At 33.3% G+C, this 8667-nt stretch overlaps 1 long non-coding RNA gene across 1 annotated transcript; it reads left to right on the top strand.

Annotated features, from left to right (window-relative positions):
• Nucleotides 1–6768: 6768 nt before the first annotated feature.
• LOC129946919 (uncharacterized) lies at nt 6769–7449 on the top strand. Its single transcript, XR_008781659.1, has 3 exons — nt 6769–6927; nt 6991–7137; nt 7201–7449. It is a non-coding gene; the product is annotated as an uncharacterized LOC129946919 (long non-coding RNA).
• Nucleotides 7450–8667: the final 1218 nt, after the last annotated feature.

An 8667-nucleotide genomic window follows, 5' to 3' on the forward strand; every position in this document is an offset into this window, starting at 1 on the left:
ATAAAATTCGGCAATACAGCCGAAACTAGAAGTAGAAAATAAGTTGTATAAGTAAAGATTTCATCTAAAGATTTTATCAAATAAATCTTTATTTTCAAAAAATTTAGAATTTGGAAAAAAACTTAAGCTTAGCTTTGAATTATTTTTCATAAAATCTTTTCTGAGAGCAAAGAGCACATATTCAGGTTCTTAAGAAAATACCTTGAATAAGAGATCGCCAATTTGATATTAAGTTCCCTTTAAATTCCTGAAACTCGGTTCTATAAAAGTGTTTTTAACTTGCGGCATGCATATTAATAGGAACTACATACATATGTATATGGCAAGTTTTGAATTCGTGCAAAATTTCGAACTCGAGATTTTAATCAAACATGATATTTCGATGGTATAGAAGTGGAAAAAAGAGGGTCCCGCGATTCCATCCGTCTGTCCTGCCTGTGTGTCCACGCTCCTGCAGACTAAACCATTGGGTGGATTGAGTTTATATACTTGGAAGGTAAGGTTATCAGCACATTTGCGTTAAGCTTTTTTTTCATTTTTTAAGATCAAAAATAACGTTGGCCCCCATACAAAATTTGTTCGTCAAAAACGAAGGTTCGAATTTTCTCAAAAACAAACCGATGGATTTTTTAAATTTTCCCTAAAATTTTATTTTTAAACTTGGCTTATTTAAGTAAAGAAACACATATTTTTGTATTGCTACGGAAATGTACTGCTCATAAAACAGTTTTTTGGTTTCAATTTATTTTTTTGAACCAGCTCTTGTATTTCTTTAACAATATTTGATTATCAAAAGTGCAAATTGTTTTTGTTTGGATTTTTAAAAAATTTTGAATTTTTTTTTCAAAATTCTATATCTCAAAAACAGTTCAATATTTTTTCACGAAATTCCAATGTAGAGCGTATATTTACAATCACTAAACAACTGCATACCAAAAATATTTTTAGAAAAAAATTGAAAAATTTTATTTATAAAAAATTAATTAAAAAAAACCGCTCAAACGATTTTCAAAAAAAAATTAAAAAATTAAGAGCTGTTTTTTATTTATAAAGTGGCATTTAAATTTTTGAAGAAAAACCTGTTTTTCAGGTAAAATTTTGAATCTTAAATTAGTTTTTTTTAAAACCATTTAAACCATTTCTGTGTGCGAGTAATGTTGTCAGAGATGGAAGGAACCTACAGTTTATATGCCGAATCCAAACGGCTAATTTGAGAAAGCACTTCTCATGACAAGAATTACTATTGAAGGAATTGTCAATTCCTCAGGCGGTACAGGAAGGGTTGAACCCAAGACCCCTTACATGACAGTCCAACGTACTTGCCATCAGGCTGCGAGTACTACACATATTTTACTTACCTTCGCCTAAAAAGAATAAGTACTTTGTACAACTTAAAGAAACGGGCCGAAAGAGTATACGTATTTTCTATTAGAATCAGTTTTTCAAAGCATGCACATTATATCTATATAGGTATTACGTACGTCGTACAACCTCTACAACGACTGCTAACGTGTCACTTCATAACTAAAATCCAAAATGCACAAGAACCTGACTGTAAAGAACTCATGAATAACAATTTCTATACCTATTCGTATGCTTGTTTTTTGTTTAAACTTAAAGGAATAAAATAAACTGAACGTAATAACTCCATGTTTGCCCTGAAAACTTGTAGGAAAGATGGAATGTGATGGGATTGTAGTAAGTACCTTCTACCTACCAATAACATTCCTTGAATATCATCATAAACATGTCTATTGTCTATCTATCTATCTGCATAAAGCTGAGCGAGCCAATAAACTATTCTTTATCCGTTTTAGACACATACCTAACTACACAACCAATATGCGCTTTACAATTTAAACATACATGCTCTGCCTCTTTCTTATCTTCAGATAATTTATTTTCCATCCTGGTTCTTCTAATATGAAATGAAAATAAAGCTATCCAAAGGAAAAAGCTTTTAACGACCTAGTTGAAAACACAAACAATTGTTTTCGTTAAGTATGCTTACAAGTACTTTTCATTTCCTTGATGAGTTGTCCTAGGATGAGTTGTGTCTTGGGATGAAACTAGCTTAAAATAATGTGCATTTGATAAGTTCATTCAAATACGCAAACCATTTTCCTTAACAACTGCATAACAAAAATATTTTTAAGAAAAAGTGGAAAATTTGTACACATAAAAAAAAATAATTTTAATAACACCGGCCTTACGATTTTAAAACAAGAAAATTGAAAAATTGAGGTTTTTTTGACAAATGAAATGGCATTTATATCTTTGAAGACAAACTTATTGTACAGGTATATTTTTAAATCGTAGGTAGGTTCTTTTTTAAACATACAATTTTCATAAAGAATCAAGTTCGAGCGATCCAGTCGTGCATTTTATTTTATTTTCAAATTGATGTTCTATCAATACAAAAAGTACTAAGATCTTAAAAAAATAAAGTAATTACATTTTTGAAGTGAATTTTCTTATGATGCTTTAGAACTGAGATTTAAACACGAACTTTTCAAATATAAACTTCTCCGAAAACAGCAAAAGTGATACTTTCTTTCAACTTATGGCTAGTAGGGGTCATGACCCCCCTAGGAGATAATTTGTTTGCTTTTTCGTAGAATTCCCTTCAATTCAAAACTAATTGTATTGCGTTAAAGGATATGACCCCCATTATATTTTGAATTATTTATTTTGTGTATATAAAAACAATATTTCGATTTTAACTCCTTAAACTTTGCTGCTAAAAGTACTACGTTTAACTGAGGACTGGACCAAGAAGATAATATGAATCGAAAATTCAGCATAATTCATCAACTTTTGACCAACTGGCGATCCAGTGGGGGGTTATATGAGTCATAAAGCTTATACAGTTAAGTTGTATAAGTAAGGATTTCATCTATAGATTTATTAGTAATTTAACGACATTCACCAAAAAGTGGTTTGCAACTAGATTTTTGCTTTCACTCAATTGAGAAGTGGGTACCCCGATTTAATCCGTCTGTTTGTCTTTAATGGCTCCTACAGTCCAAACAATTTTGTTGATTGAAATTAAAGTTTTCACCCGATTAGCGTAAGGCGTTTTTTTCATTTTATTAATACTAAAAATATCAGCAGTCCCCAAACAAATTTTTGTTTAAAACATGTGATTTTTCCTAAACATTCTCTAAATTTTGTGTTCTTAATTTGGATTTTTTCTACAAGAAAATATATTTTGGTATTGCTCCAGAAGGGTACCCCGCAAAAACCTTTTTCAATAATCTTCTCTTTCTGTGCAAGCTCTTTTTGATGATCAAATTCATGATGATTTTATATGATCAAACATTTTTTTTATAAAAAAAAAAATTAACAACAGCAATAAAAATCAACATTTGTTGACAAAATTTAAATGGAAAATGTACATATATTTATAAGCTCTTTATTTAGTGCTTACCACAAATATTTTTAAGACAAAATAAATATTTTTCGAAAAAAAATAAGTTAATGTAGATTTTTTGACAAATAAAATGGTATTTAAATTGTTGAGGAAAACATATTTTGCAGGTACATTTTTAAATCTTAAAATATAAGAAATATTTTTTAACAAACTTTTTGTAAAAAATTATCAAGTAGCTATACCCAGTCGTCCATTTTATTTATTTCAAAATTGGTTTTTGTTGAATAGAAACAGAAGGCAGCAAAGACGAAAGTGGAGGATATGCAAGGACCACTTCTGTAGACTGTACAACGGAGGCGACGAACTGAATTCCGCTGTCAGGCAGGATGATCCACTCAACATGGACGACGAAAGCCAACAATCCCGTCCTCCCGACTTAGACCAAGTAAAGATTGCCATATCTAAGCTGAAGTCTAATAAATCCGCTGGAGCGGATGGCTTGAATGCCAAGCTCTTTAAGGAAGCTGGAGATAAGTTGGTTAGGAGCATGCACCAACTTATCTGTAAGATATGGTCGGAAGAAAGCATGTCCGATGAATGGAACCTCAGTATTGTTTGCCCGATCCTGAAAAAAGGGGACCCTCTAAACTGCAATAACTATAAAGGAATCAGTCTACTTAACATCGACTATAAAATCTTCTCTGCCGTAACATGTGAACGGCTAAAGCCCATCTCAAAAACCTGATAGGTCCTTATCAGTGTGGCTCCATAAAGGCTGGAAACAACTTAACAGAACCTTTCGATGTCAAAAAAGGTTTTAGACAAGGTGATGCGCTGTCATGTGATTTTTTTTAACATCGTGCTTGAAAGAATAGTGCAGAGCTCCCACGTCAACACTAGAGGCACTATCTTTCAAACGTCTGTCCAATTACTAGCATATGCTGATGACATTGACATAATCCGAAGAACTCAGCGTGATGTCAATGGGGCTTTTGTTAGTATTGAGGCAGAGGCGGGTTTAACGGTTAATAAGGTCAAAACAAAGTACAAGCTGTCGTCAATATAGAACATACAACACCGACGTAATGGTCAAAACGTCACCATCGACAGATGTAACTTTGGGGTAGTCAAGGACTTCGTCTACCTAGGCTCCGCTGTAAATGCAGAAAACAACACCAGCGCTGAGATCAAACGCAGAATAACTCTTGCTTACCTTTGTTTCTTTGGATTAAGAAAGCAATTGAGTGGTAAAGTCCTCTCTCGAGGGACAAAAGTGTTGCTATATAAGACCCTTATCATGCCCGCCCTGCTATACGGTGCAGAAGCATGGACTATGACAAAAGCGGATGAAAGCACCTTGAGTCGCTTCGAGAGAAAAGTTCTTCGTGTGATCTACGGTCCCGTATGCATCGAAGGGGAGTAGAGGAGAAGATGGAACGACGAGCTGTACGGGCTGTACAGCGACGTAGACTTAGCCAGAAGGGTAAAAGTCCAACGACTAAGATGGCTGGGTCAGGTAGAGCGCACGGAAACCAATGTTCCGGCCCGGAAATTCTTCGAATCCGCACCCACAGGACAGCGTAGTAAAGGAAAACTGCGAATCAGGTTGCGAGCACAAGTGGAAGGTGACCTCACCCAACATAGAGCTCGAAACTGGAGACATCTAGCTAGGGACCGAGCTAGATGGAGAAGTTTGTTGGGTGAAGCCCTAGTTCACACAGGACTGTAGCGCCACCTTAAGTAAGTAAGTAAGTTTTCTGTTGAATACAAAAGATCTTAAACAATTAAATGAATCTTCTTTTGAAGTGAATTTGCTTTGGATGCTATCCAATATTTAAACACGAATTTCAATAATATGAGTGTTAAACTAATGGCTAATTGAAAAACATAATAAACGTGTCATATCTATTGATATACAAGCTTTGAATCTCTTGAGATTTGGAGTGAAAAAAGATTCTGAAACGTGTAATTCGGGAGTGCCACACAAACGTTTCATCCCAACTTATTTTTTTACCTTAAATTATTTTCATTTAATTTTTTAGAGAAATTATGTATTTAAAAGTACCTATTTCCTTACATTCAAGAACGAAACATTTTATTCTCTAAAATTTTAAAGCTTTGTTGACTCCTTTAAGATTAACAAGTAAGCAGACTGATAGCGAAGTTATTATAGACTCCTGAAAATTGAATTCGAAAAAACTTCGTCAAAAAAAGCCCGACATTTCTTCATATCAGATTCTCTCTCATTTTTTAGATTTTTGAATTTTAGTGTTCTTAGCATAAATAGAAATGGATACAAGAAAAATATATTTTATTTTTGTTAAAAAAGCTTCGTTTCAAAACAATTTCTTACATTTCTGCGTGAGATACACCAAAAACCTTCTAAACTATTGTGTATTAGCTCTTAAATATGGCATATTAAGAAAACTTTTGGAATCTAGGAATGCTTTCATGTTTAAAGAGTCATCCAAATTAAATAGTAAGACCATACCTTGCTGGACAACATTGTTCTAAAATAATTTGATAACTAAAGGTGTCATTTTTGTAATTGAAATGTGTAAAGGTTAGGTTAATATACTCGTACACATTATGTTATTTAAATTTTGTTAGCCTCCATTACAAAACATTAAAAAACATTTTTAAGCGGTGAGTAAAAACTCATCTAAGTGTGTGACAACCCCCCCTGATGAAAAGTCTGGATCCGCCCTTGAATTGAGATCTTAGGATTTAATAACCTTAGACTTTTTAATATTGAAATCGAATTCATGAAGTTAAAGTTTCTATTTATTTTGAAGATCATTTATTTGGAAGATATTTTCAAAACTTTATATTCTAAAAATTTGATTAGAAAATGAAAAAATGCAGAATTGTCGAAAAGTTCAATGTTATTGAAAACAACTTGAGATTAACTAAGTATTTAAAAGATTTCAAGAACGATAAGATGTTCTTCGCAGTATTAGGTCACTTCAAAAAAAATTTACTAAAGAGACTATACATTTTTATTTTTGTAGCACAGTGAAACTATTTTATAAAAACGATTTTCATTCACTTAAATAAAGAATGCAAACAAAAATAGCTTAATTGGTCGATGTGATTACTTTATAGATAAATAAAGTGGTCTTAAATAACTCTTTAAAACATCTGACAACACCCCTAGAAAGAACCTCAAGAAATACCATAAAACATACAGCTGTGTAATCGTTTTCTAAAAATATCGTTATCATTTGTTGTGGTGCAATTTTGTCTCCAAAATCCCCGTTGATGTTAGTTAAATATTAATTAACGTTTGTTTTCAAACGGAAACAATCATCATTTCAATAATAATTTGTCAATTCACTTGGAATCCCCTTGCCATAACTCAAATAGGTAAGCAAACAAAAATAATAAGCAAAGCGATAAGATTAATCAGAGCAACACCTCGCAAGACTATAAAACAGATCGATCTGTTAGATTCAATTCAAAGTACAATTCGAACTTCAGCTAACCTCTAGACTCTTAATATTTTATCTGATTCAGTATGAACTCGAAAGTCTCCTGCGTTTTGCTTATTATTGGTAATTTAAATATTAACTTAGTTTTTGTTTATGCAAAATATTCACTTAAAGTTTTGGTTTAAGCTATCGCCTTTTTTGTAAGTGCTGCTGCTTCGTGTCCAGGCAGTTGTCCACCACACCATAATCCAGTGTGCGGTTTTGATGGAATGTGTCTTTATAAATTTAATAACGGATGTGAAATGATTAGATACAATTGCCAGAGGGGAGGCCGTACGTTTCTTAAATCAATTTTGTTCAAATTTCATTTCACAGAATTTTTCAAATATTTTTTAGATTTCCGCAATGCAAGTCCAAATCAGTGTGATTCAGCTAAAAATGGAGGAAATTTGTACATGTATTGTCGACACATTAACGGATTTTAGATTTTTAGTTTAAAAATGTTAATACTTATTTCTGTCTTCAGTAAAAATATTTAATGAAAATTAATATTAATACTTTTGTATTTTTATCATGTGATAAAGATGAGTTTCAGAAGGTGTTTGTACGTTTTAACAAAAAGTCGAATAGATCTGTTAATATCAACCTAGTGCTTTTTATTTATTTAAACGACACTAACTTTTATTGTAATAGATTGATTCGAGCTGTAAAGAAGTTATTAGGAACAAAAATGTAAGTTTCCAGATTTATTAAGCCAACCCTACTGAGAAAAACCGAAATAAGTTCAAACAAGCTATAAAGGTTTGTAACGGACGTATTCCACACATTGTATTTTTGCATGACAAGAAATTACGGAAAAAATTAGTACAATGTCCCAATGGTAGTAAAAATGTCTGGTCATTTGTAAAAATGTACGCAATATTACGTTTTCGTCGGTTCCAACGCTCGTTTCCAATGACACTCCTCTCGTAAAATTGATTGATAAAGTCAATTTGATTGCACAGTTTGCTGTTAATTCGATGCTACCAATGAGTGGTTTTCGCACTCGTACATTTGCTAGAGTACTAACAGATCTTGACAATCACAAATCCGCTGGCCCGGATAGTATCCCCGCTATATTTCTGAAGAGGTGTTTTTCAACGCTGACAAAACCACTGCGTAAGCTTTTCCAACTGCAAACTGAAAACTGCATTTGTTCAGCCTGTCGAATCCTCCTCAACCTCTTACTATCGTCCGATTGCACTAACGTCCCTTCTTTCCAAGGTCATGGACACGCTGTTCAATTTTCAGCCTAAGAAATATCTTGAAGAAGGGAAGCTTCTAAATGACCGGCAGCATAGGTCCACTGATGATGTCAAAGTTTATCTCACCAAACAGCGAAACAAATTCGTACATCGTTTTGGAGAAAGTAAGATTATTGCACTTGATATTTCAAAGGTATTTGATAGAGTTTGGCACCAAGCTTTATTACCGTAAATTCGTGCTTTTGGTATTAATGAAACTCTTTTTTGTTGGCCTAGAAATTACAGTAGTATTGGAGTGAAGCGGTTCAAATCTGACATCCACAAATAAAACGCTTGTGTGCCCCAGGGCTCTGTTTTGTCGCTCACAAGTGATCTTTTGTCTGAAGCTTCTAGCCCACTATATTGTTTCGCTGATGACAGTACCCACTGCTTTTCATATTCTCATCCTTGTTCTTTGGATGTGGACTACCAACGGCATTGTATGGTAAGCTCATTAAATTTTGACAGCATTGTTCAATGGGGAATCAAAAACCTTGTCGAATTTACTGCTACGAAAACTCAATGCTGTCTACTGTGACAAAAGCGTTTCCCTCCCCCAATGCCACTTTCCAGAGTTTGC

This window comes from Eupeodes corollae, chromosome 2 (genome assembly GCF_945859685.1).
Source record: "Eupeodes corollae chromosome 2, idEupCoro1.1, whole genome shotgun sequence".
NCBI classification, from domain to species: domain Eukaryota; kingdom Metazoa; phylum Arthropoda; class Insecta; order Diptera; family Syrphidae; genus Eupeodes; species Eupeodes corollae.